This window comes from Hemitrygon akajei, unplaced genomic scaffold, assembly GCF_048418815.1.
Source record: "Hemitrygon akajei unplaced genomic scaffold, sHemAka1.3 Scf000045, whole genome shotgun sequence".
Lineage (NCBI taxonomy): Eukaryota > Metazoa > Chordata > Chondrichthyes > Myliobatiformes > Dasyatidae > Hemitrygon > Hemitrygon akajei.
This window is the reverse complement of record NW_027331931.1, coordinates 1,961,634-1,968,988: the sequence shown is the minus strand read 5'-3', so window position 1 is coordinate 1,968,988 and position 7,355 is coordinate 1,961,634.

Here is a 7,355-nt window from a genome sequence, read left to right as displayed (position 1 = left end):
ATTTCAGCGCTGATAACAAGCTTTTCCCTCTCACACTTTGAATACGATTCGTGAGGCTGACTGCTCTAGTCTCAGCGTGAAATTCAACTTTTGTTGTAAATTGCTTTCTATCAGTAACTTGGAAACAGTTGCCATTTCCTGCGACAGCAAATCATTTCAATTCCTGCTCGCCATTACGTTGTCCACTGCGCCTGAAATCAATACGTTCCGTTCAATGATCAATACTACAACGCTCGTACTGGCTTTGTTGATTTCTGCGATATTTGTTTTGTTACTCAGGCGTCATTTATTATGTGTCTCCAAATACTCCTCCGCTGGCAGTGAGAACTTCTCTTTTATAGGATTGCAGCCTTTCTTGTGGTGAACGGGAACAAGTGGAGAAGGACAGTGACGGACGCAGATATATTTCAAGTGGCGAATGGGAAGAGGTGGAGAATGACAGTGACGGATGGAGATATATTTCAAGTGCCGAATGGGAAGAGGTGGAGAATCACAGTGACTGACGGAGACATATTTCAAGTGGCGAATGGGAAGAGGTGGAGAAGGACAGTGACGGAGATATATTTCAAGTGGCGAATGGGAAGAGGTGAGGCAAATTTCTGACTCAGACGGGGACTCTGAGATGGCGAGTTCCCCTGAAACTGACGTCATTGGTCCAGACGCTGGAGGTGCTGCCTGGAGGAGCACTGAACACGGTTCACATCGAAACCAGGTGCAGGAGTAGACCATTCGGCCCTTCGAGCCTGCACCGCCATTCAGTATGATCATGGCTGATCATCCAACTCAAAACCCTGTACCTGCTTTCTCTCCATACCCCCTGATCCCTTTAGCCTCAAGGGCCATATCTAACTTCCTCTTAAATATAGCCAATGAACTGGCCTCAACTGTTTCCTGTGGCAGAGAATTCCACAGATTCACCACTCTCTGTGTGAAGAAGATTTCCTCATCTCGGTCCTAAAAGGCTTCCACTTTATCCTTAAACTGTGACCCCCTCGTTCTGGACTTCCCCAACATCGGAAATAATCTTCCTACATCTAGCCTGTTCAATCCCTTTAGAATAATATACGTTTCAATAAGATCCTCCCTCAGTCTTCTAAATTCTAGTGAGTATAAGCCTAGTCAATCCACTCTTTCTTCATATGAAAGTCCTGCCATCCCAGGAATCAATCTGGTGAACCTTCTTTGTACTCCCTCTATGGCAAGAATGTCTTTCCTCAGATTAGGGGACCAAAACTGCACACAATACTCTAGGTGCGGTCTCATCAAGGCCTTGTACAACTCCAGTAGATCCTCCCTGCTCCAGTACAAATCCTTTTGCTATGAATGCCAACATACCATTTGCCTTTTTCACCGCCTGCTGTACCTGCATGCCCAATTTCAATGACTGGTGTACAATGACACCCAGGTCTCGTTGCACCTCCCCTTTTCCTAATCGGCCACCATTCAGATAATAATCTGTTTTCCTGTTCTTGCAACCAAAGTGGATAACCTCACATTTATCCACATTTAATTGCATCTGCCATGAATTTGCCCACTCACCTAACCTATCCAAGTCACCCTGCATCCTCTTAGTATCCTCCTCACAACTAACACCGCCGCCCAGCTTCGTGTCATCCGCAAACTTGGAGATGCTGCATTTAATTCCCTCATCTAAATCATTAATATATATTGTAAACAACTCGGGTCCCAGCACTGAGCCTTGCAGTACCCCACTAGTCACTGCCTGCCATTCTGAAAAGGTCCCGTTTACTCCCACTCTTTGCTTCCTGTCTGCCAACCAATTATCTATCCAAATCAATTCCATACCCCCAATACCGTGTGCTTTAAGTTTGCACACTAATCTCCTGTGTGGGACCTTGTCAAAAGCCTTTTGAAAATCTAAATATACCACATCCACTGGCTCTCCCCTATCCACTCTATGAGTTACATCTTCAAAAAATTCTATAAGATTCGTCAGATATGATTTTCCTTTCACAAATCCATGCTGACTTTGTCCGATGATTTCACTTCTTTACAAATGTGCTGTTATCACATCTTTGATAACCGACTCTAGCATTTTCCCCACCACCGATGTCAGACTAACCGGTCTATAGTTCCTCTGTTTTTCTCTCCCTCCTTTTTTAAAAGGTGGGGTAACATTAGCCACCCTTCAATCCTCAGGAACTAATCCAGAATCTAAAGAGTTTTGAAAAATTATCACTAATGCATCCGCTATTTCTTGGGCTACTTCCTTAAGCACTCTGGGATGCAGACCATCTGGCCCTGGAGATTTATCTGCCCTTAATCCCTTCAATTTACCTAACACCACTGCCCTACTAACATGTTTTCCCCTCAGTGCCTCCATCTCACTAGACACTCGGTCCCCTACTATTTCCGAAAGATTATTTATGTCCTCCTTAGTGAAGACAGAACCAAAGTAGTTATTCAATTGGTCTGCCATGTCTTTGTTCCCTATGATCAATTCACCTGTTTCTGACTGTAAGGGACCTACATTTGTCTTGACCCATCTTTTTCTTTTCACATATCTGTAAAAGCTTTTACAGTCAGTTTTTATATTCCCTGCCAGCTTTCTCCCATAATCTTTTTTTTCTAATTAAGCCCTTTGTCCTCCTCTGCTGGTCTCTGAATCTCTCCCAGTCCTCAGGTATGCCCCTTTAGCTAATTTATATGTTTCTTCTATGGACATGATACTATCCCTAATTTCCCTTGTCAGACACGGGAGCACTACCTTCCCTGGGTTATTCTTTTGTCAAACTGGGATGAACTATTACCATATAACCATATAACATATAACCATATAACAATCACAGCACGGAAACAAGCCATTCCGGCCCTCCTAGTCCGTGCCGAACTCTTAATCTCACCTAGTCCCACCTACCCGCACTCAGCCCATAACCCTCCACTCCTTTCCTGTCCATATACCTATCCAATTTTACATTAAATGACACAACTGAACTGGCCTCTACTACTTCTACAGGAAGCTCATTCCACACAGCTATCACTCTCTGAGTAAAGAAATACCCCCTCGTGTTTCCCTTAAACTTTTGCCCCCTAACTCTCAAATCATGTCCTCTCGTTTGACTCTCCCCTACTCTCAATGGAAACAGCCTATTCACGTCAACTCTATCTATCCCTCTCAACATTTTAAATACCTCGATCAAATCCCCCCTCAACCTTCTACGCTCCAATGAATAAAGACCTAACTTGTTCAACCTTTCTCTGTAACTTAAGTGCTGAAACCCAGGTAACATCCTAGTAAATCGCCTCTGCACTCTCTCTAATTTATTGATAGCTTTCCTATATTTCGGTGACCAGAACTGTACACAATATTCCGAATTTGGCCTTACCAATGCCTTGTACAATTTTAACATTACATCCCAACTTCTGTACTCAATGCTCTGATTTATAAAGGCCAGCGTTCCAAAAGCCTTCTTCACCACCCTATCTACATGAGACTCCACCTTCAGGGAACAAGGCACTGTTATTCCTAGATCTCTCTGTTCCACTGCATTCCCCAATGTCCTACCATTTACCCTGTATGTTCTATTTGGATTATTCCTGCCAAAATGTAGAACCTCACACTTCTCAGCATTAAACTCCATCTGCCAACGTTCAGCCCATTTTATAACCGGCATAAATCTCCCTGCAAGCTTTGAAAACCCACCTCATTATCCACAAAACCTCCTACCTTAGTATCATCAGCATACTTAGGAATCCAATTTACCACCCCATCATCCAGATCATTTATATATATTACAAACAACATTGGGCCCAAAACAGATCCCTGAGGCACCCCGCAAGTCACCGGCCTCCATCCCGATAACCAATTATCCACCACTACTCTCTGGTATCTCCCATCTAGCCACTGTTGAATCCATTGCATTGCTCCAGCATTAATACCTAACGACTGAACCTTCTTAACTAACCTTCCATGTTGAACTTTGTCAAAGGCCTTGCTGAAGTCCATATAGACTACATCCACTGCCTTACCCTCGTCAACATTCCTCGTAACTACTTCAAAAAATTCAATAAGGTTTGTCAAACATGACCTTCCACGCACAAATCCATGCTGGCTACTCCTAATCAGATCCTGTCTATCCAGATAATTATAAATACTATCTCTAAGAATGCTTTCCATTAATTCACCCACCACTGATGTCAAACTGACAGGTCTATAATTACCAGGCTTACTTCTAGAACCCTTTTTAAACAATGGAACCACATGAGCAATACGCCAAACCTCCGGCACAATCCCCGTTTCTAATGACATCTGAAAGATCTCCGTCAGAGCTCCAGCTATCTCTACACAAACTTCCCTCAAGGTCTTGGGGAATATCCTGTCAGGACCCGGAGATTTATCCACTTTTAAATTTCTTAAAAGCGCCAGTACTTCCACCTCTTTAATTGTCATAGTTTCCATAACTTCCTTACTTGTTTCCCACACCTTACACCATTCAATATCCTTCTCCTTAGTGAATAACGAAGAGAAGAAATCGTTCAAAATCTCTCCCATCTCCCTCGGCTCCACACATTACTGACCACCCTGATTCTCTAAGGGACCAATTTTATCCCTCACTATCCTCTTGCTTTTAATATAACTGTAGAAGCCTTTCGGATTTACTTCCACCTTACTTGCCAAACCAAACTCGTAACTTCTTTTAGCTTTTCTAATCTCTTTCTTAAGTTTCCTTTTACATTCTTTATATTCCTCGAGCAATTCCTTTACTGCATGCTGCCTATATCTATTGTAGACATCCCTCTTTTTTCGAACCAATTTTCTAATATCCCTTGAAAACCATGGCGCTTTCAAACCTTTAACCTTTCCTTTCAACCAAACAGGAACATAAAGATTCTGTACCCTCATAATTTCACCCTTAAATGACCTCCATTTCTCTATTACATACTTCCCCTAAAACAACTTGACCCAATCCACTCTCTCTAAATCCCTGCGCATCTCCTCAAAGTTAGCCTTTCTCCAATCAAAAATCTCAACTCTAGGTCCAGTCCTGTCCTTCTCCATAATTATATTGAAGCTAATGCTATTGTGATCACTGGACCCGAAGTGCTCCCCAACACATACATCTGTCAGCTGACCTATCGCATTCCCTAACAGGAGATCCAACACTGCCCCATCTCTAGTCGGTACTTCTATGTATTGTTGCAAAAAACTATCCTGCACACATTTCACAAACTCTAAACCATCCAGCCCTTTTACAGAATGAGCTTCCCAATCTATGTGTGGAAAATTAAAATCTCCCACAATCACCACCTTGTGTTTACTACAAATATCTGCTATCTCCTTACACATTTGCTCTTCCAACTCACGCTCCCCATTAGGTGGCCTATAATACACTCCTATCAGTGTTACTACACCTTTCCCATTCCTCAATTCCACCCAAATAGACTCCCTAGAGGAGCTCTGTAATCTATCCTTCCAAAGCACCGCCATAAGATTTTCTCGGACAAGCAATGCAACACCTCCTCCTCTGGCCCCTCCTACTCTATCACACCTGAAGCAACAAAATCCAGGAATATTTAGTTGCCAATCACACCCTTCCTGCAACCATGTTTCACTGATAGCTACAACATCATAATTGCAGGTATCAGTCCACGCTTTAAGCTCATCCACCTTTCTTACAATGCTCCTAGCATTAAAATAGATACATTTAAGATACTCTCCACCTCCTCCTCTCTTTTCATCCCTAGCAATGCATTCAAATTTATTATCCTTTTCTTTCTTCTCCCCTACATCTTCAGGCTGAGCGCATCCCATCTCCATCACCTGCCTTTCCTCCCTCACACACTGTCTACTTACTTGCTCTACTGGTGAACTAACCTCCTCTCCCATAGTTTCCTCAAATTGATTTCCGCCCCCCCCCCATCTTACTAGTTTAAAGTCTGCCCTGTAGCCCTAGCAAACCTCCCCGCTAGGATATTGGTTCCCCCAGGATTCAAGTGTAACCCGTCCTTCTTGAACAGGTCACGCCTGCCCCAGAAGAGGTCCCAATGATCCAGAAATGTGAATCCCTGCCCCCTGCTCCAATCCCTCAGCCACACATTCATCCTCCACCTAATTCCATTCCTACTCTCACTGTCGCGTGGCACAGGCAGTAATCCCGAGATTACTACCTTTGCGGTCCTTCTTCTTAACTGCCTTCCTAACTCCCTATACCCTCGTTTCAGGACCTCTTCCCCTTTCCTACATATGTCATTGGTACCTACATGTACCACGACCTCTGGCTCCTCACCCTCCCACTTCAGGATATCTTGGACGCGATCAGAAACGTCCCGAACCTTGGCACCAGGGAGGCAAACTACCATCCGGGACTCCCGATCACCTCCACAGAACCGCCTGTCTGAACCCCTGACTATCGAGTCCCCTATTACTATGGTCCTCTTTCTTCTATCCCTACCCTTCTGAGCTACAGGGCCGTCCTCTGTGCCGGAGGCCCGGCCACTGTCACTTCCTCCAGGTAGGCTGTCCCCCCCAACAGTACTCAAACATGAGTACTTATTTTCAAGGGGTACAGCCACTGGGGTACTCTCTAGTACCTGCCTCTTCCCCTTCCTGACCGTGACCCACCTATCTGCCTCCAGTGGCCCCGGAGTGACCACCTGCCTGTAACTCCTCTCTATCACCTCCTCACTCTCCCCGACCAGGCGAAGGTCATCGAGCTGCAGCTCCAGTTCCCTGACTCGGTCCCTCAGGAGCCGCAGTTCGGCGCACCTGGCGCAGATGTGGACGTCCGGGAGGCTCGGAGACTCCAGGATCTCCCACATCCGACACCGAGAACAACAAGCTGCCCTCACACTCATACTTCTCGAATAACTGAAAATAACAAGGAGAACTAAAAGATAAGCCTACTGTGCCCTCTTCCGCCTAAGCCCTCTGAGCCCAAGCCCTACACTCTGCTCCCGGCTCACTCCGCTGCCCGCAAACGAAGCTGCCCGCTGCTTAAGGCTGCGTTCTTTTTATATCTTCCCTCCTTCCCAGGCCTCCTTCACGCGCCTGCGCAGTCCCGCCTCTCAGAACTCCGATCTGAGAAGCAATTTGAAAGTGGCTGCCGCCGCACTTCCTCTCAAAGCCTCGCTGTCTCCTTCCAAAAGAAGACTTCACTGCACTTCTCTCCAGCTTTTTCTTCCTTATGACTTCTTCCAGATCAACTTTCTCCAGTATCTCCGTCTTCATTTCAAACTTGATTCCGTAGAGACAGTGACTCACGAGCTGCGACCTTCGCCAGCCCTGGCACGTGTCCAGAAAACACTTTAACACGGTAGTTCTCAGCCGCTCCTGCAACGACCTCACTTCATATTCTCCCGAGGCAAATCCAAATATCACGAGGTCATCCACATCT